Source organism: Schistocerca cancellata, chromosome 3, assembly GCF_023864275.1.
Source record: "Schistocerca cancellata isolate TAMUIC-IGC-003103 chromosome 3, iqSchCanc2.1, whole genome shotgun sequence".
NCBI classification, from domain to species: domain Eukaryota; kingdom Metazoa; phylum Arthropoda; class Insecta; order Orthoptera; family Acrididae; genus Schistocerca; species Schistocerca cancellata.
The window spans coordinates 149,795,055-149,816,110 of NC_064628.1; the positions used below are offsets into that span (position 1 = coordinate 149,795,055).

Consider the following 21,056-nt stretch of genomic DNA (forward strand, 5'->3'; position numbering starts at 1 on the left):
CTTTTTAGGAGCAGAGGGAGTGGGGGCGGCACTAGGGCGTTTGACAGCGGCAGATGGGCGGGTGGTGATAAGAGGGACGGGAACAATGGGGAGGTGGTGGGAAGGGGCAGGTCCCGGCACGGACGCAGCAGTCGGCGCCGGAGATAATGACTGTGACGGCGCAGGCGAAGGTGGCAGTGACGGCGACGGTGAAGTCGATGAAGATGGCGGTGGTGGTGGAGGCGGCGGTGACGGCGATGGCGACGGGGAGAGCTGGGCGTGGGCAGTGGCCCGACGGGCCACCACCCTAGCCGGAGCTGCAGTGACAGGCTGGGGGAGTGGGGGGAGGGATCAGAACGAGAGGAGGAATCGGGAGAGGGGGCGACAAAGAGCGAGGGCGAAGGGAGAGAGAGGAGGGGAGGGATGGAAGGAGGGGGGTGGGACTGGGCACACCAAGTGATTGTGGTGGAGGCGGCGGAAGGGGACGTATACACGATGGCGGTGGTGGTAGTAGTGACGGTGGTGGTGGGGGCGGACATGACGACAAGAAGAAGAAAGAAAGAACACAGCACTAAAAGGACAGGACCCACACACTGGGAGACGGCGGACGGACGGCGGACGGACGGCGGCGACGGCGACGGCGACGGCAAGAGGCAGGGACGCTGCTGCCGCGGACGGGGCCGGGGCGGCGGCGGCGGCGGCGGCGGCGGCGGCGGCGGCGGCGGCGGCGGCTGCTGCTGCTGCTGCTGCTGCTGGCTGGACTGCTGCGGGCTGGACTGCTGCTGGCAGGACTGCTGCTGCCACCGGAGGGCTGGCAGGCTGGCTGGCTGGCTGGCTGGCTGGCTGGCTGGCTGGCTGGCTGGCTGGCTGACCACTGCTGCAGGCCGGGACCGTGAACTGCTACTGCTGCTGCTGCTGCTGCTGCGGGCTGGCACCTGTAACCCCTAACACTTCGATTAGCGCGAAAATTGCACTATCGAAGGGCGGTAACCTTTCGGTGTACCGCCGGAGATGCCGATCAAAGCCCTCACTTCAATACTTATGGCTGCTTCTCTATTGCTTCTCCGCGAGAACGCGGAAAATTCTTTCCGTCTTGTCTACTTCTCTACCGTCAACAGACTTCCAGTGCCATGCAAGCACACACCCCAAACTAACTGTCAGCGCTGAAATACGTGTCTGCCAAATGTCGTCGATATTACTCTTTAGATAACTATTTTCATCATTTCTGTCACCATTCAAGCTGCTTCATTACCTCACCTGCCGACAGATGGCAGCACGCCTAATTCCTCTCGGCGACCCACCGTCAGACACACAACTAACTGCCCGCACTGCTCTGCATCTAACACTAATCTCTCTCCTCCCCACCACACTCGTTCACTGAAAAAACAGGCAACTAGATAGTTCTTTGAACGCAAAACTAGGCCACATCAGACGCAACCTGTATGTAGATGTATGGTGCAAGGGAAATATCCCCCTGCTCCCACACAACTAATTAATACTAGTTGACAACAGAAATAAAATTTCTGTCGATAGTATTTGAACCAGTCTTATTCATTTGCGAATTCCATGCATTCCTTCTTGCAGATAACAGTGCCTTGCAAATCACTCAATTTATGTTTGCTAGCCAAACGCGCTCCTCCTAAATGTTCCGTACATCATGCATTAGTGCTGATTATCAAGACTGTGTTGTGTGTCAGCCGTTTATGGTCATCAATTGCACTCTTCTTGTGTTGCTCACTCATTCTTGTAACTCAAAAGTACGTCGTTGTCATCCAAGCCTAGCACTTGGAGCAGGCCAAATCAAATGGCTCGTCCCCGTGCCACTCGAGAAACTCCCACAAGGCTTTCATGACATGTCGCAATCAAAGTCCTTCCACAACCTGTAGCGACATTGCTGCAACGACGCGGGTCCCGATACCAAAAGTATGACTTATGCTTGCTTCTATTCTATATAATAAAATCACCACTCGGAAAGCGCTATTCCCTTCCCACATCCCTCAGAATGAGGTGAACGATCATCGATTACAACCAAGATGCGATGAATCTCGATCGCAAGCCTCACGCTCAGGGACAGTGCTACCACTCATCATCGTGGTTACGTCTACTCCAGCTTTGAACTAGACAGAGTTGAAGACATACTACAGAAATGATCCTGTGAAGTATGATCTTGCTAGCAAGCTTTTTTTTTTTTCCTTTATTGTAATTTAAACACCTATACAGGTGGGCTGGCAGCAGCATGGTACGCTGCTCTTCAGCCTTTAGTTGCACAATAAACATGATAGAGCGGTGACATACAAAAAAAGACGGCGGGCAAAAACATGGAGATACAAAAAAAACAAGAGACAAGAAGCCGTTCACGTTGGACGAAAAAACACTAACACTTGGAAACATGGCGCACAAAACACGGCGAACGGCGACGGCACATGTGAACAGTTGAGTCGGAACTGCACGAAACACAAAACGATGCACACACACTGAACACTGGTGGCGATGGTCTCCGGCGCGCGAATGTTCACTGAGCGTGTACGAGTCCGGGGACCTGTTAAGAGGGGGGTGGAGGAGGAGGAAGGGGAGATGGGAGAGGGGAGAGCAGAGATGCCATGGGCAAAGGAGAGAGGGGGAGGGAGGAAGGGGGAGGGGAAGCCCGGAGGAGAGGGTAGGAGGGAGGGGGAAAGGAAAGAGAAGGGAAGGGAAAGGGGGGGAGGGAGGGTGCCGAAAGGAAAGGACACAGGAGGGGGGGGAAGGATCAAAGTTGATAGGAGGGGTAGATGCAGGGGAGGAGGACATCATCAGGGAGGGGGAGCTGGCGGAAGCCACCTTGGGAGAGGGTATGGAGGGTGGAGAGATGGAGACCAGGTGGGACATGGGAGTACAGGCGCGGCAGCGGGCGGGGGTGGGAGAGGATCGGGGAGACGAGCGGGTGAGGAGGATCGAGTTTACGGGAGGTGTATAGGATTCGTATCCTTTCGAGGAAGAGGAGGAGGTGGGGGAAGGGGATAAGGTCATAGAGGATCCGCGTGGGGGAAGGGAGACGGATGCGATAGGCAAGGCGGAGAGCATGGCGTTCAAGGATTTGGAGGGATTTATAAAAGGAAGGGGGGGCGGAGATCCAGGCGGGATGGGCGTAACAGAGGATAGGGCGGATGAGGGACTTATAGGTGTGGAGGATGGTGGAGGGGTCCAGACCCCACGTTCGGCCGGAAAGGAGCTTGAGGAGACGGAGTCGGGAACGTGCCTTGGCTTGGATTGTCTGGAGATGGGGAGTCCAGGAGAGGCGACGGTCGAGGGTGACGCCAAGGTACTTAAGGGTGGGGGTGAGAGCGATGGGACGGCCATAAACGGTGAGATAGAAATCAAGGAGGCGGAAGGAGGGAGTGGTTTTGCCTACAATGATCGCCTGGGTTTTGGAAGGATTGACCTTGAGCAACCACTGGTTGCACCAAGCGGTGAACCGGTCAAGATGGGATTGGAGAAGGTGTTGGGAGCGTCGCAGGGTGGGGGCAAGGGCAAGGAAGGCGGTGTCATCGGCAAACTGGAGAAGGTGGACGGGGGGTGACGGCGGCGGCATGTCCGCCGTGTACAACAAGTACAGAAGGGGGGAGAGGACGGAGCCTTGGGGCACACCGGCGGAGGGGAAAAAGGTGTAGGAATCAGTGTTATGGATGGTGACATGGGAAGGACGGCGGGAGAGAAAGGAACCGATCAGACGAACGTAGTTAATGGGAAGGGCGAAGGTTTGGAGCTTGAAGAGGAGACCGGAATGCCATACGCGGTCATATGCGCGTTCGAGGTCAAGAGAGAGGAAGATTGCGGAGCGACGGGAATTGAGCTGTTCGGAAAGGAGGTGAGTGAGGTGAAGGAGAAGATCGTCGGAAGAGAAGGACGGCCGAAAGCCACACTGGGTAACGGGGAGGAGGCGGTGCTGGCGGAGATGCTGGTGGATGCGGCGGGTGAGGATAGATTCCAGGACCTTGCTGAAGACCGAGGTAAGGCTGATGGGACGGTAGGAGGAAACGGCGGACGGCGGTTTGCCAGGTTTGAGGAACATGAGGATACGGGAGGTTTTCCACAGGTCGGGGTAGTAACCAGTGGACAGGACTACATTGTAGAGCCTGGCCAGGGTGGAGAGAAAAGAGACAGGAGCTTCACGAAGGTGACGGTAGGTGACACGATCGTGACCAGGAGCGGTGTTGCGTTTGGTGCGGAGTGTAGTGATGAGATCCTGTGTGGTGATGGGGGCATTAAGGTCTGTGTGTGGAATGTTGTCCAAGTACTGGAAACCAGGAGCGAGGGGAGTGACAGAGGTGTCAGTTCGATCGCGGATATCTGGGAAGAGGGAGTAATCGAACTGGGGATCATCAGGGATGGAAAACACATCGGACAGGTAGGAGGCAAAGTGATTGGCCTTACTAAGGGCGTCAGGGAAGGGGTGATCATCGTGGAGAAGAGGATAGTAGGGGGAGGGTTTGGTTCCGGTAAGGCGACGGAAGGCGGTCCAGAACTTGGACGAGTTTATAGGGAGGGTAGCATTTAAACGGGTGCATGTCTGTCGCCAGTCCCGGCGTTTCTTAGCCGCGAGCAAATTTCGAATGTGTCGCTGTAGTTGCCGGTGGCGTCGTAGGGTGTCCTGGTCACGCGTGCGGAGGAAGGCACGGTAGAGACGACGGGATTCACGGAGGAGGAGGACGGCCTGTGGTGGTAAGGTAGGACGGTGGGGGTGGATTGCAACAGTAGGGACGTGGGCCTCCACGGCCTCAGACAAGGTCTGCTGGAGAAAGGAGGCGGCATGGGTGACATCATCGGGACGGCGGTAGGCGAGAGGGTGGCTATCGACCTGAGTGGAGAGGGTATCCCGGTAGGCATTCCAGTTGGCACGGGAATAGTCATGGATGTACTTAGGGGGAGGGTCATGACGAGGGTCGGGGCGGGGGTGACGGCCGTCTGAAGCGGTGAGGAGGACAGGGAGATGGTCGCTACCAATAGGCTCCAGTCCTAGCAAGCTATCACCGCTCGCTACTTATGCCACGAGACCGTCAACACGCCCTACGAGAATGCGACACACTCTTCACATTTCGCGATGTACTTATCGAAGAATTTCTTAAGCTCGGACATTCTGCAAAGAACCTACTTCTACTCTTACTTGGCCGCCATGATCTCACTCAGCTATTTTGTGCGCTACCAGTGCTTCTTGTCTTCCGAAATGAGAGACCATTGCCTCACGCGAGACTGTATGTAAACACCGCTTGCACCTCCGGCCGCTAGATGGGGGCCTGGGGCACATACAGTAGCATCCTATGGCGCAAGCAGACATGCCAAATAGCCACTGAAAGACAAACACACAAGACGGCGTTCATACGACTCTTGTGCTTTCTTTAAAGCCGCCTCTCTCTTCGAAAATTTTCGCACCGCACTAGTTTATTCACCTCACCCTAACAGTGCAAACTCTTGTCGATATATCGCCACTTTCATGCATACTTCCTCTTTCGTTTCACTTTGCGTCTAGCTTGATACCCGCCCAAGAGCTGCTGATATATAATACTCGCAATAAATGTGTTTCTCTCTGTATCTCTTTTCGCCTATCACGAGTATTGCTTTTCCTCACATGGCAATTATGAAAACACCCACAGCTAAACAAACACTTACACTCAGCGCCACGTCCATACTATCAATCATACGCCAGTAATTTCACAGCTACTTGCTCCACTAATACATTTCTTATGTCTACTGTTAAACAGATGAAGAATCAAAGTATACAACAAGTCTCTGTGAACATCACTGTCAGGACATTTTACAGACCTACGCATACCATGCCAATCTTTATGCTTCAACTATGATGGCCATGTGCTATGAATAAAGAAATTTCTCATAAAATAACAATTTTACGATTACTCCGACAAGCTCCTTACTAAAATGCTAGATGTTTAGCAATCTCCCCCCCCCCCTTCAAAAAATCATCTCAGAATAATCTCAAGCAGTGCTTACATCCCATGAGCACTTCTTTGCAAACAAAACCACAAACTACTTTTTATACTAGCTTCCTTGTCACAGTGAACAGGAAACTAATGCTAGTGCCTCAGTTTACTAAAAAGCTTTTTTCGCTTGCAACAAATAAACTACCAACTTGAACCACTTGGATTTTCAGACACACACAGAAAACTTAATTCCACAGAAATTTAGGAGTAACAGTGGTTACCTCACATTTTCACACACACTCAAATAGCTACTTCTGTGCACTTCACACAATGTTCTCATCGTGTTCCACCAGAGAACACACTTATCACTATGAATGGATTCTGGTAAAAGAGCATTAAAAAAAAAACAAACAGCCTGATCAAAGTGATTATCTGCCAATATCATGTCACTCTATACCCGAGGGAAACTAGAATGCAGGGAAAGGAGCTTTGTTGTGAGCAATGTGTTGGTATTTCATCATTTACTGGCCAAAGTCTTCTCAAGCCAAGTATGCACCAGCTCTGTCTATGGCTGGGTCAATCAAGAGCCCCTATCAATTTTACTTAAAAGACAAGCAGCATCAACAACTCACAGGAGGCACTGAACATTTATACCATTATCTGCACCACCTTCCACTCATTTACTGAAGAAGAAACTGCAAAGTCTGGCCAATTTTGTACACAAGTAATCTTGAAAACATTGGAGTCAACAGCAGATACATAGTTTCCAAGACTGTAGCTAGGAACAACCCTTCCATTTCAAGATTTATCTCTCACTGAGACACATCATACCCAAACTACAACTACCAGGAAATTGCTACTCAATTCATCTCTAGCTATCTATGTCATATTCAACAACTGTCTCTTTCTCACCTAAATCTTCTACAAAACTGAGTACACTGTTATGAACAAAGAACCAATGCCACATTATGGCAACAAGCCAGTGCCACTAATATCCACTCTATTGAAAACAATTGAAATGCTCATCCTGCCCAACTAACCACCATCTACAGCCCAAATCTCACTCACATCATACCTACAAATCACAAACTTGTGCGGTAAAAATAATTTTGGGTTTCAAAACACAATCTACTAATCACATACTAGTATTTATTACAAAGCCTCTCAATTCATCATTCACTTCCAAATATCGGCTTATATGCTGTTGTGCAACTGCAGTGCAAGTAAACACCCTCAAATCATCTAGAACTGAGATGCGGAAAGGGTTCACCAAGAGTTTCCAGGACAATAAATAGCGCTCTCTCTCTCTCTTTACACAATCGCCTAACACGCTGCAAGCCATTTCAGGGCAAATGTACTTGTTTCATTATACTACGAAACGGCCAATTACATTTTCAAATTAAAAAAGCATCTACCTGATCCAACGTGATCCGCTACTCCACGCCCTTCATACTCACAACACAACCTACCTCTTGCTAATTACATTACGTTTTACTTGTGATTATGGCTCAGCAATAGCCGAGCACTACGAAAAATACCTTATAGACTCATTTAATGTTCCCCTCCACGGAAATCTTTAGTAAAAGGCGAAAGATTTATTCGTTTTGAAGGGAAACCAGAGTGCCGATCAAAGCCCTCACTTCAATACTTATGGCTGCTTCTCTATTGCTTCTCCGCGAGAACGCGGAAAATTCTTTCCGTCTTGTCTACTTCTCTACCATCAACAGACTTCCAGTGCCATGCAAGCACACACCCCAAACTAACTGTCAGCGCTGAAATACGTGTCTGCCAAATGTCGTCGATATTACTCTTTAGATAACTATTTTCATCATTTCTGTCACCATTCAAGCTGCTTCATTACCTCACCTGCCGACAGATGGCAGCACGCCTAATTCCTCTCGGCGACCCACCGTCAGACACACAACTAACTGCCCGCACTGCTCTGCATCTAACACTAATCTCTCTCCTCCCCACCACACTCGTTCACTGAAAAAACAGGCAACTAGATAGTTCTTTGAACGCAAAACTAGGCCACATCAGACGCAACCTGTATGTAGATGTATGGTGCAAGGGAAATATCCCCCTGCTCCCACACAACTAATTAATACTAGTTGACAACAGAAATAAAATTTCTGTCGATAGTATTTGAACCAGTCTTATTCATTTGCGAATTCCATGCATTCCTTCTTGCAGATAACAGTGCCTTGCAAATCACTCAATTCATGTTTGCTAGCCAAACGCGCTCCTCCTAAATGTTCCGTACATCATGCATTAGTGCTGATTATCAAGACTGTGTTGTGTGTCAGCCGTTTATGGTCATCAATTGCACTCTTCTTGTGTTGCTCACTCATTCTTGTAACTCAAAAGTACGTCGTTGTCATCCAAGCCTAGCACTTGGAGCAGGCCAAATCAAATGGCTCGTCCCCGTGCCACTTGAGAAACTCCCACAAGGCTTTCATGACATGTCGCAATCAAAGTCCTTCCACAACCTGTAGCGACATTGCTGCAACGACGCGGGTCCCGATACCAAAAGTATGACTTATGCTTGCTTCTATTCTATATAATAAAACCACCACTCGGAAAGCGCTATTCCCTTCCCACATCCCTCAGAATGTGGTGAACGATCATCGATTACAACCAAGATGCGATGAATCTCGATCGCAAGCCTCACGCTCAGGGACAGTGCTACCACTCATCATCGTGGTTACGTCTACTCCAGCTTTGAACTAGAGAGAGTTGAAGACATACTACAGAAATGATCCTGTGAAGTATGATCTTGCTAGCAAGCTATCACCGCTCGCTACTTATGCCACGAGACCGTCAACACGCCCTACGAGAATACGACACACTCTTCACATTTCGCGATTTACTTATCGAAGAATTTCTTAAGCTCGGACATTCTGCAAAGAACCTACTTCTACTCTTACTTGGCCGCCATGATCTCACTCAGCTATTTTGTGCGCTACCAGTGCTTCTTGTCTTCCGAAATGAGAGACCATTGCCTCACGCGAGACTGTATGTAAACACCGCTTGCACCTCCGGCCGCTAGATGGGGGCCTGGGGCACATACAGTAGCATCCTATGGCGCAAGCAGACATGCCAAATAGCCACTGAAAGACAAACACACAAGACGGCGTTCATACGACTCTTGTGCTTTCTTTAAAGCCGCCTCTCTCTTCGAAAATTTTCGCACCGCACTAGTTTATTCACCTCACCCTAACAGTGCAAACTCTTGTCGATATATCGCCACTTTCATGCATACTTCCTCTTTCGTTTCACTTTGCGTCTAGCTTGATACCCGCCCAAGAGCTGCTGATATACACTCCTGGAAATTGAAATAAGAACACCGTGAATTCATTGTCCCAGGAAGGGGAAACTTTATTGACACATTCCTGGGGTCAGATACATCACATGATCACACTGACAGAACCACAGGCACATAGACACAGGCAACAGAGCATGCACAATGTCGGCACTAGTACAGTGTATATCCACCTTTCGCAGCAATGCAGACTGCTATTCTCCCATGGAGACGATCGTAGAGATGCAGGATGTAGTCCTGTGGAACGGCTTGCCATGCCATTTCCACCTGGCACCTCAGTTGGACCAGCGTTCGTGCTGGACGTGCAGACCGCGTGAGACGACGCTTCATCCAGTCCCAAACATGCTCAATGGGGGACAGATCCGGAGATCTTGCTGGCCAGGGTAGTTGACTTACACCTTCTAGAGCACGTTGGGTGGCACGGGATACATGCGGACGTGCATTGTCCTGTTGGAACAGCAAGTTCCCTTGCCGGTCTAGGAATGGTAGAACGATGGGTTCGATGACGGTTTGGATGTACCACGCACTATTCAGTGTCCCCTCGACGATCACCAGTGGTGTACGGCCAGTGTAGGAGATCGCTCCCCACACCATGATGCCGGGTGTTGGCCCTGTGTGCCTCGGTCGTATGCAGTCCTGATTGTGGCGCTCACCTGCACGGCGCCAAACACGCATACGACCATCACTGGCACCAAGGCAGAAGCGACTCTCATCGCTGAAGACGACACGTCTCCATTCGTCCCTCCATTCACGCCTGTCGCGACACCACTGGAGGCGGGCTGCACGATGTTGGGGCGTGAGCGGAAGACGGCCTAACGGTGTGCGGGACCGTAGCCCAGCTTCATGGAGACGGTTGCGAATGGTCCTCGCCGATACCCCAGGAGCAACAGTGTCCCTAATTTGCTGGGAAGTGGCGGTGCGGTCCCCTACGGCACTGCGTAGGATCCTATGGTCTTGGCGTGCATCCGTGCGTGGCTGCGGTCCGGTCCCAGGTCGACGGGCACGTGCACCTTCCGCCGACCACTGGCGACAACATCGATGTACTGTGGAGACCTCACGCCCCACGTGTTGAGCAATTCGGCGGTACGTCCACCCGGCCTCCTGCATGCCCACTATACGCCCTCGCTCAAAGTCCGTCAACTGCACATACGGTTCACGTCCACGCTGTCGCGGCATGCTACCAGTGTTAAAGACTGCGATGGAGCTCCGTATGCCACGGCAAACTGGCTGACACTGACGGCGGCGGTGCACAAATGCTGCGCAGCTAGCGCCATTCGACGGTCAACACCGCGGTTCCTGGTGTGTCCGCTGTGCCGTGGGTGTGATCATTGCTTGTACAGCCCTCTCGCAGTGTCCGGAGCAAGTATGGTGGGTCTGACACACCGGTGTCAACGTGTTCTTTTTTCCATTTCCAGGAGTGTATAATACTCGCAATAAATGTGTTTCTCTCTGTATCTCTTTTCGCCTATCACGAGTATTGCTTTTCCTCACATGGCAATTATGAAAACACCCACAGCTAAACAAACACTTCCACTCAGCGCCACGTCCATACTATCAATCATACGCCAGTAATTTCACAGCTACTTGCTCCACTAATACATTTCTTATGTCTACTGTTAAACAGATGAAGAATCAAAGTATACAACAAGTCTCTGTGAACATCACTGTCAGGACATTTTACAGACCTACGCATACCATGCCAATCTTTATGCTTCAACTATGATGGCCATGTGCTATGAATAAAGAAATTTCTCATAAAATAACAATTTTACGACTACTCCGACAAGCTCCTTACTAAAATGCTAGATGTTTAGCAATCTCCCCCCCCCCTCAAAAAATCATCTCAGAATAATCTCAAGCAGTGCTTACATCCCATGAGCACTTCTTTGCAAACAAAACCACAAACTACTTTTTATACTAGCTTCCTTGTCACAGTGAACAGGAAACTAATGCTAGTGCCTCAGTTTACTAAAAAGCTTTTTTCGCTTGCAACAAATAAACTACCAACTTGAACCACTTGGATTTTCAGACACACACAGAAAACTTAATTCCACAGAAATTTAGGAGTAACAGTGGTTACCTCACATTTTCACACACACTCAAATAGCTACTTCTGTGCACTTCACACAATGTTCTCATCGTGTTCCACCAGAGAACACACTTATCACTATGAATGGATTCTGGTAAAAGAGCATTAAAAAAAAAACAAACAGCCTGATCAAAGTGATTATCTGCCAATATCATGTCACTCTATACCCGAGGGAAACTAGAATGCAGGGAAAGGAGCTTTGTTGTGAGCAATGTGTTGGTATTTCATCATTTACTGGCCAAAGTCTTCTCAAGCCAAGTATGCACCAGCTCTGTCTATGGCTGGGTCAATCAAGAGCCCCTATCAATTTTACTTAAAAGACAAGCAGCATCAACAACTCACAGGAGGCACTGAACATTTATACCATTATCTGCACCACCTTCCACTCATTTACTGAAGAAGAAACTGCAAAGTCTGGCCAATTTTGTACACAAGTAATCTTGAAAACATTGGAGTCAACAGCAGATACATAGTTTCCAAGACTGTAGCTAGGAACAACCCTTCCATTTCAAGATTTATCTCTCACTGAGACACATCATACCCAAACTACAACTACCAGGAAATTGCTACTCAATTCATCTCTAGCTATCTATGTCATATTCAACAACTGTCTCTTTCTCACCTAAATCTTCTACAAAACTGAGTACACTGTTATGAACAAAGAACCAATGCCACATTATGGCAACAAGCCAGTGCCACTAATATCCACTCTATTGAAAACAATTGAAATGCTCATCCTGCCCAACTAACCACCATCTACAGCCCAAATCTCACTCACATCATACCTACAAATCACAAACTTGTGCGGTAAAAATAATTTTGGGTTTCAAAACACAATCTACTAATCACATACTAGTATTTATTACAAAGCCTCTCAATTCATCATTCACTTCCAAATATCGGCTTATATGCTGTTGTGCAACTGCAGTGCAAGTAAACACCCTCAAATCATCTAGAACTGAGATGCGGAAAGGGTTCGCCAAGAGTTTCCAGGACAATAAATAGCGCTCTCTCTCTCTCTTTACACAATCGCCTAACACACTGCAAGCCATTTCAGGGCAAATGTACTTGTTTCATTATACTACGAAACGGCCAATTGCATTTTCAAATTAAAAAAGCATCTACCTGATCCAACGTGATCCGCTACTCCACGCCCTTCATTCTCACAACACAACCTACCTCTTGCTAATTACATTACGTTTTACTTGTGATTATGGCTCAGCAATAGCCGAGCACTACGAAAAATACCTTATAGACTCATTTAATGTTCCCCTCCACGGAAATCTTTAGTAAAAGGCGAAAGATTTATTCGTTTTGAAGGGAAACCAGAGTGCCGATCAAAGCACTCACTTCAATACTTATGGCTGCTTCTCTATTGCTTCTCCGCGAGAACGCGGAAAATTCTTTCCGTCTTGTCTACTTCTCTACCGTCAACAGACTTCCAGTGCCATGCAAGCACACACCCCAAACTAACTGTCAGCGCTGAAATACGTGTCTGCCAAATGTCGTCGATATTACTCTTTAGATAACTATTTTCATCATTTCTGTCACCATTCAAGCTGCTTCATTACCTCACCTGCCGACAGATGGCAGCACGCCTAATTCCTCTCGGCGACCCACCGTCAGACACACAACTAACTGCCCGCACTGCTCTGCATCTAACACTAATCTCTCTCCTCCCCACCACACTCGTTCACTGAAAAAACAGGCAACTAGATAGTTCTTTGAACGCAAAACTAGGCCACATCAGACGCAACCTGTATGTAGATGTATGGTGCAAGGGAAATATCCCCCTGCTCCCACACAACTAATTAATACTAGTTGACAACAGAAATAAAATTTCTGTCGATAGTATTTGAACCAGTCTTATTCATTTGCGAATTCCATGCATTCCTTCTTGCAGATAACAGTGCCTTGCAAATCACTCAATTCATGTTTGCTAGCCAAACGCGCTCCTCCTAAATGTTCCGTACATCATGCATTAGTGCTGATTATCAAGACTGTGTTGTGTGTCAGCCGTTTATGGTCATCAATTGCACTCTTCTTGTGTTGCTCACTCATTCTTGTAACTCAAAAGTACGTCGTTGTCATCCAAGCCTAGCACTTGGAGCAGGCCAAATCAAATGGCTCGTCCCCGTGCCACTCGAGAAACTCCCACAAGGCTTTCATGACATGTCGCAATCAAAGTCCTTCCACAACCTGTAGCGACATTGCTGCAACGACGCGGGTCCCGATACCAAAAGTATGACTTATGCTTGCTTCTATTCTATATAATAAAACCACCACTCGGAAAGCGCTATTCCCTTCCCACATCCCTCAGAATGTGGTGAACGATCATCGATTACAACCAAGATGCGATGAATCTCGATCGCAAGCCTCACGCTCAGGGACAGTGCTACCACTCATCATCGTGGTTACGTCTACTCCAGCTTTGAACTAGAGAGAGTTGAAGACATACTACAGAAATGATCCTGTGAAGTATGATCTTGCTAGCAAGCTATTTTTTTTTTTTTTACTTTATTGTCATTTTAATGCCTATACAATAAGCAGGCTGGCAGCAGCACACTACGCTGCTCTTCAGCCAAATGAGACAGAAGCACAAAAAACAGGAGAAAAACAGAAAAGTCACAAAATGGTGGGCGATAAAATAGGAGACACAGAGAGACAAACACGGAGCCGTTCACACTTGACGATAAACCACACTGCAAACTGTTGAGACGACGCACAGACACTGAAGAAGACGATGGCACTGGTGAACAACGGAGCGTGACGGGAAACACTGAACACGAAACACGACGGCACACACAAGACACTGATGGCGGCGATCTCCGGCGCGCGAAAGTCCACGTAGCGTGTGCGAGTCCGGGGACCTGCCAAGAGTGGAACAGGGGGGAGGTGGGGGGAGAGGGGAGAATAGGATGCCAACGGCGGGGGAGACGGGGGCAAGAGGGAGAGGGACAGGGGAGGGGGGGCCCGGGGGAGAAGGGGAGAGAAAAGGAGGAGGGAGGGAAAAAGGGAGAGAAGGGAGGGAGGATGCCCGGAGGAGCAAGCACGGGAGGAGGGCGGGAGGATCAAAGTTGGTAGGAGGGGTAGATGGAGGGGAGGAGGGCATCATCAGGGAGGGGGAGCTGGCGGAAGCCACCTTGGGAGAGGGTAAGGAGGGTGGAGAGATGGAGACCGGGTGGGACATGAGAGTACAGGCGCGGCAGCGGGCGGGGGTGGGAGAGGATCGGGGAGACGAGCAGGTGGGGAGGATCGAGTTTACGGGAGGTGTAGAGGATTCGTATCCTTTCGAGGAAGAGGAGGAGGTGAGGGAAGGGGATAAGATCATACAGGATCCGCGTGGGGGAGGGGAGACGGATGCGATAGGCAAGGCGGAGAGCATGGCGTTCAAGGATTTGGAGGGATTTATAAAAGGAAGGGGGGGCGGAGATCCAGGCGGGATGGGCGTAACAGAGGATAGGACGGATGAGGGACTTATAGGTGTGTAGGATGGTGGAGGGGTCCAGACCCCACGTACGGCCGGAAAGGAGCTTGAGGAGACGGAGTCGGGAACGTGCCTTGGCTTGGATTGCCTGGAGATGGGGAGTCCAGGAGAGGCGACGGTCGAGGGTGACGCCAAGGTACTTAAGGGTGGGGGTGAGAGCGATGGGACGGCCATAAACGGTGAGATAGAAATCAAGGAGGCGGAAGGAAGGGGTGGTTTTGCCTACAATGATCGCCTGGGTTTTGGAAGGATTGACCTTGAGCAACCACTGGTTGCACCAAGCGGTGAACCGGTCAAGATGGGATTGGAGAAGGTGTTGGGAGCGTTGCAGGGTGGGGGCAAGGGCAAGGAAGGCGGTGTCATCGGCAAACTGGAGAAGGTGGACGGGGGGTGGCGGCGGCGGCATGTCCGCCGTGTACAACAAGTACAGAAGGGGGGAGAGGACGGAGCCTTGGGGCACACCGGCGGAGGGGAAAAAGGTGTAGGAATCGGAGTTATGGATGGTGACATAGGAAGGACGGCGGGAGAGAAAGGAACCGATCAGACGAACGTAGTTAATGGGAAGGGCGAAGGTTTGGAGCTTGAAGAGGAGACCGGAGTGCCATACGCGGTCATAGGCGCGTTCGAGGTCAAGAGAGAGGAAGATGGCGGAGCGACGGGAATTGAGCTGTTCGGAAAGGAGATGAGTGAGGTGAAGGAGAAGATCGTCGGAAGAGAAGGACGGCCGAAAGCCACACTGGGTAACGGGGAGGAGGCGGTGCTGGCGGAGATGCTGGTGGATGCGGCGGGTGAGGACAGATTCCAGGACCTTGCTGAAGACCGAGGTAAGGCTGATGGGACGGTAGGAGGAGACGGCGGACGGCGGTTTGCCAGGTTTGAGGAACATGAGGATACGAGAGGTTTTCCACAGAGCAGGGTAGTAACCAGTGGACAGGACTACATTGTAGAGCCTGGCCAGGGTGGAGAGGAAAGAGACAGGAGCTTCACGAAGGTGACGGTAGGTGACACGATCGTGACCAGGAGCGGTGTTGCGTTTGGTGCGGAGTGTAGTAATGAGATCCTGTGTAGTGATGGGGGCGTTAAGTTCCGTGTGTGGAATGTTGTCCAAGTACTGGAAACCAGGAGCGAGGGGAGGGACAGAGGTGTCAGTTCGATCGCGGATATCTGGGAAGAGGGAGTAATCGAACCGGGGATCATCAGGGATGGAAAACACATCGGACAGGTAGGAGGCAAAGTGGTTGGCCTTACTAAGGGCGTCAGGGAAGGGGTGGTCATCGTGGAGAAGAGGATAGTAGGGGGAGGGCTTAGTTCCGGTAAGGCGACGGAAGGCGGTCCAGAACTTGGACGAGTTGATGGGGAGGGTAGCATTTAAACGGGTGCATGTCTGTCGCCAGTCCCGGCGTTTCTTAGCCGCGAGGAAATTTCGAATGTGTCGCTGTAGTTGCCGGTGGCGTCGTAGGGTGTCCGGGTCACGCGTGCGGAGGAAGGCACGGTAGAGACGACGGGATTCACGGAGGAGGAGGACGGCCTGTGGTGGTAAGGTAGGACGGTGGGGGTGGATGGCAACAGTAGGGACGTGGGCCTCCACGGCCTCAGACAAGGTCTGCTGGAGAAAGGAGGCGGCATGGGAGACATCATCGGGATGGCGGTAGGCGAGAGGGTGGCTATCGACCTGAGTGGAGAGGGTATCCCGGTAGGCATCCCAGTTGGCACGGGAATAGTCATGGATGTACTTGGGGGGAGGGTCATGACGAGGGTCGGGGCGGGGGCGACGACCGTCTGAAACGGTGAGGAGGACAGGGAGATGGTCACTACCAATAGGCTCCAGGACATCCACCGTAATGCGACCAAGGAGGTTGGGGGAGGAAAGAATAACATCGGGAGTGGAATTGGATTCGGGGCGGGTGTGCTGGGGGATGGGGACGAGGTCGCCTCGAAGGGAGGAGAGGAACCGATGCCACCGCCGCAACTGGGCAGCGGAGCGACTATGGATGTTGAGGTCGGCGGCGATCACATAGGAGGAGAAGGTACGGTCGATGTGGGAGAGGAAGTCGAAAGGAAGAGGGGCGTTGGGGCGGACATAGATGGTGGCACAGGTAACGGTAAGGCCGGGGAAGAAGAGACTAAGGATCAGGTGTTCGGTGGGGTCGGGAAGGAGAGGTTGGAGCCGAACGGGGATCTGGCGGTGGTGGCCAATGGCAACTCCGCCACGCGCAACTGGGAGGGGATTATCGGAGCGGTGGAGGAGATAGGGGGAGGTGTGGATGGAGTGGTGGGGTTAGAGGAAGGTTTCATTGAGGAGGAAGGCATCCACACGGTGGGTAGCAAGGGTGTGCAGGAAGAGGTTCTTGTTGGCGGGAAGGGAGCGGATATTGTTGAAAAGGATACGATGCTGTCGTGCCATGATAAGGATTTAGACGAGGGTGTCAAAGCGGGAGAAGGTGAAATGGGCCTGGTTATTGGAATAGGTGGCGTACATTTTAAGGTGGAATATGGAACGGGCGGCGAGGGAGATCTGTTGGAGGGTGTGGGGGCGCTGAAAGCGATGGACGTTTTGGAGGACAATGGTGAGGAACCTGATGATGTCCTCAGCAGTGGGGGGGGACGAAGGGAATTGCCAGGAGGGGTGGGGGCGTCCAGGGGACGGACAGGGACGGTGAGTTCAGGGGTGGTGGGAGGGGGCCGGGCTTTACACTTTTGGGAGTAGGTAGGGTGGGGGAGGCTGCAGGTATTACAGGAGGGAGGGGATTGGAGGTTGGGGCACTGCCGGAGGAAGTGCGCTTGGCGACAATGCGGGCATGTGGGGGCCTCGCGGCACTCGGCTGTTGTGTGTGCATTGCAGCGCAGACATCTCTGGCAGCGCAGGGATTGAGGGGGGGAACGGGAGGGGTCGACTTTGTACCGCTGATTGAAGAGGAGGGCACCCTCCTTCAGGAGACGGTCAATGGAGGGGGCGTCCTGAGAGAACACCCGCATAAGGCGGGTGGGGCCGGTCGTGTTAAAAATGCGGCGGACTGCCCGCACCTCCAGGGTGGGATGGGCCTTCAGCTCCGCCAACACCTCCTCCTCCGTGATCAACGGGCTAAGCCGAGTGATCACGGCGGTGAGGGTCGGCGGGCGACGCGGGGGTTGGGGTTGGCGGGTAGGAGATGGGGAGGGAGCAGGGGTGAGGGAGGCGTTAGGGCCAAAACGGGTGATGGGGAGGCAGGAGAGGATGTCAGTATGGAGGGTTGGGCTGGGGGAGGAGATAAGAACGGAATCCCGTCTGGGAGTAAGGAGAGAGATGGGGGCGCCAGGGAAATGTTGGCGGAGGAGGAGGGAGAGATTCCGGGCCTCGAGGAATGAAGGATCGGGACGGGACAGGAGATATTTGTAGAGACCGGGTGGGGAGGAGGAGGAGGAGGAGGAGGGAGCGGGGCCTGGTGGGGAGACGTCCATGGCATTTTGGGGTGGGGATGGGGGGCGGGGTGGAGCCTTTTTAGGAGCAGAGGGAGTGGGGGCGGCACTAGGGCGTTTGACAGCGGCAGATGGGCGGGTGGTGATAAGAGGGACGGGAACAATGGGGAGGTGGTGGGAAGGGGCAGGTCCCGGCACGGACGCAGCAGTCGGCGCCGGAGATAATGACTGTGACGGCGCAGGCGAAGGTGGCAGTGACGGCGACGGTGAAGTCGATGAAGATGGCGGTGGTGGTGGAGGCGGCGGTGACGGCGATGGCGACGGGGAGAGCTGGGCGTGGGCAGTGGCCCGACGGGCCACCACCCTAGCCGGAGCTGCAGTGACAGGCTGGGGGAGTGGGGGGAGGGATCAGAACGAGAGGAGGAATCGGGAGAGGGGGCGACAAAGAGCGAGGGCGAAGGGAGAGAGAGGAGGGGAGGGATGGAAGGAGGGGGGTGGGACTGGGCACACCAAGTGATTGTGGTGGAGGCGGCGGAAGGGGACGTATACACGATGGCGGTGGTGGTAGTAGTGACGGTGGTGGTGGGGGCGGACATGACGACAAGAAGAAGAAAGAAAGAACACAGCACTAAAAGGACAGGACCCACACACTGGGAGACGGCGGACGGACGGCGGACGGACGGCGGACGGACGGCGGCGACGGCGACGGCGACGGCGAGAGGCAGGGACGCTGCTGCCGCGGACGGGGCCGGGGCGGCGGCGGCGGCGGCGGCGGCTGCTGCTGCTGCTGCTGCTGCTGGCTGGACTGCTGCGGGCTGGACTGCTGCTGGCAGGACTGCTGCTGCCACCGGAGGGCTGGCAGGCTGGCTGGCTGGCTGGCTGGCTGGCTGGCTGGCTGGCTGGCTGACCACTGCTGCAGGCCGGGACCGTGAACTGCTACTGCTGCTGCTGCTGCTGCTGCGGGCTGGCACCTGTAACCCCTAACACTTCGATTAGCGCGAAAATTGCACTATCGAAGGGCGGTAACCTTTCGGTGTACCGCCGGAGATGCCGATCAAAGCCCTCACTTCAATACTTATGGCTGCTTCTCTATTGCTTCTCCGCGAGAACGCGGAAAATTCTTTCCGTCTTGTCTACTTCTCTACCGTCAACAGACTTCCAGTGCCATGCAAGCACACACCCCAAACTAACTGTCAGCGCTGAAATACGTGTCTGCCAAATGTCGTCGATATTACTCTTTAGATAACTATTTTCATCATTTCTGTCACCATTCAAGCTGCTTCATTACCTCACCTGCCGACAGATGGCAGCACGCCTAATTCCTCTCGGCGACCCACCGTCAGACACACAACTAACTGCCCGCACTGCTCTGCATCTAACACTAATCTCTCTCCTCCCCACCACACTCGTTCACTGAAAAAACAGGCAACTAGATAGTTCTTTGAACGCAAAACTAGGCCACATCAGACGCAACCTGTATGTAGATGTATGGTGCAAGGGAAATATCCCCCTGCTCCCACACAACTAATTAATACTAGTTGACAACAGAAATAAAATTTCTGTCGATAGTATTTGAACCAGTCTTATTCATTTGCGAATTCCATGCATTCCTTCTTGCAGATAACAGTGCCTTGCAAATCACTCAATTTATGTTTGCTAGCCAAACGCGCTCCTCCTAAATGTTCCGTACATCATGCATTAGTGCTGATTATCAAGACTGTGTTGTGTGTCAGCCGTTTATGGTCATCAATTGCACTCTTCTTGTGTTGCTCACTCATTCTTGTAACTCAAAAGTACGTCGTTGTCATCCAAGCCTAGCACTTGGAGCAGGCCAAATCAAATGGCTCGTCCCCGTGCCACTCGAGAAACTCCCACAAGGCTTTCATGACATGTCGCAATCAAAGTCCTTCCACAACCTGTAGCGACATTGCTGCAACGACGCGGGTCCCGATACCAAAAGTATGACTTATGCTTGCTTCTATTCTATATAATAAAACCACCACTCGGAAAGCGCTATTCCCTTCCCACATCCCTCAGAATGAGGTGAACGATCATCGATTACAACCAAGATGCGATGAATCTCGATCGCAAGCCTCACGCTCAGGGACAGTGCTACCACTCATCATCGTGGTTACGTCTACTCCAGCTTTGAACTAGACAGAGTTGAAGACATACTACAGAAATGATCCTGTGAAGTATGATCTTGCTAGCAAGCTTTTTTTTTTTCCTTTATTGTAATTTAAACACCTATACAGGTGGGCTGGCAGCAGCATGGTACGCTGCTCTTCAGCCTTTAGTTGCACAATAAACATGATAGAGCGGTGACATACAAAAAAAGACGGCGGGCAAAAACATGGAGATACAAAAAAAACAAGAGACAAGAAGCCGTTCACGTTGGACGAAAAAACACTAACACTTGGAAACATGGCGCACAAAACACGGCGAACGGCGACGGCACATGTGAACAGTTGAGTCGGAACTGCACGAAACACAAAACGATGCACACACACTGAACACTGGTGGCGATGGTCTCCGGCGCGCGAATGTTCACTGAGCGTGTACGAGTCCGGGGACCTGTTAAGAGGGGGGTGGAGGAGGAGGAAGGGGAGATGGGAGAGGGGAGAGCAGAGATGCCATGGGCAAAGGAGAGAGGGGGAGGGAGGAAGGGGGAGGGGAAGCCCGGAGGAGAGGGTAGGAGGGAGGGGGAAAGGAAAGAGAAGGGAAGGGAAAGGGGGGGAGGGAGGGTGCCGAAAGGAAAGGACACAGGAGGGGGGGGAAGGATCAAAGTTGATAGGAGGGGTAGATGCAGGGGAGGAGGACATCATCAGGGAGGGGGAGCTGGCGGAAGCCACCTTGGGAGAGGGTATGGAG

General features: G+C 51.9%; 6 non-coding genes across 6 annotated transcripts; all 6 read right to left on the bottom strand.

Annotated features, from left to right (window-relative positions):
* Nucleotides 1–1,941: 1,941 nt before the first annotated feature.
* On the bottom strand, nt 1,942–2,148 carry LOC126178568 (small nucleolar RNA U3). The gene has a single exon (XR_007536456.1). It is a non-coding gene; the product is annotated as a small nucleolar RNA U3 (small nucleolar RNA).
* Nucleotides 2,149–7,396: 5,248 nt separating this feature from the next.
* On the bottom strand, nt 7,397–7,515 carry LOC126178592 (U5 spliceosomal RNA). Its single transcript, XR_007536477.1, has one exon. It is a non-coding gene; the product is annotated as a U5 spliceosomal RNA (small nuclear RNA).
* Nucleotides 7,516–8,462: 947 nt separating this feature from the next.
* On the bottom strand, nt 8,463–8,669 carry LOC126178502 (small nucleolar RNA U3). The gene has a single exon (XR_007536394.1). It is a non-coding gene; the product is annotated as a small nucleolar RNA U3 (small nucleolar RNA).
* Nucleotides 8,670–12,517: 3,848 nt separating this feature from the next.
* Nucleotides 12,518–12,636, bottom strand: LOC126178593 (U5 spliceosomal RNA). The gene has a single exon (XR_007536478.1). It is a non-coding gene; the product is annotated as a U5 spliceosomal RNA (small nuclear RNA).
* A 947-nt stretch (nt 12,637–13,583) lies between these two features.
* Nucleotides 13,584–13,790, bottom strand: LOC126178503 (small nucleolar RNA U3). Its single transcript, XR_007536395.1, has one exon. It is a non-coding gene; the product is annotated as a small nucleolar RNA U3 (small nucleolar RNA).
* Nucleotides 13,791–20,183: 6,393 nt separating this feature from the next.
* On the bottom strand, nt 20,184–20,390 carry LOC126178569 (small nucleolar RNA U3). Its single transcript, XR_007536457.1, has one exon. It is a non-coding gene; the product is annotated as a small nucleolar RNA U3 (small nucleolar RNA).
* Nucleotides 20,391–21,056: the final 666 nt, after the last annotated feature.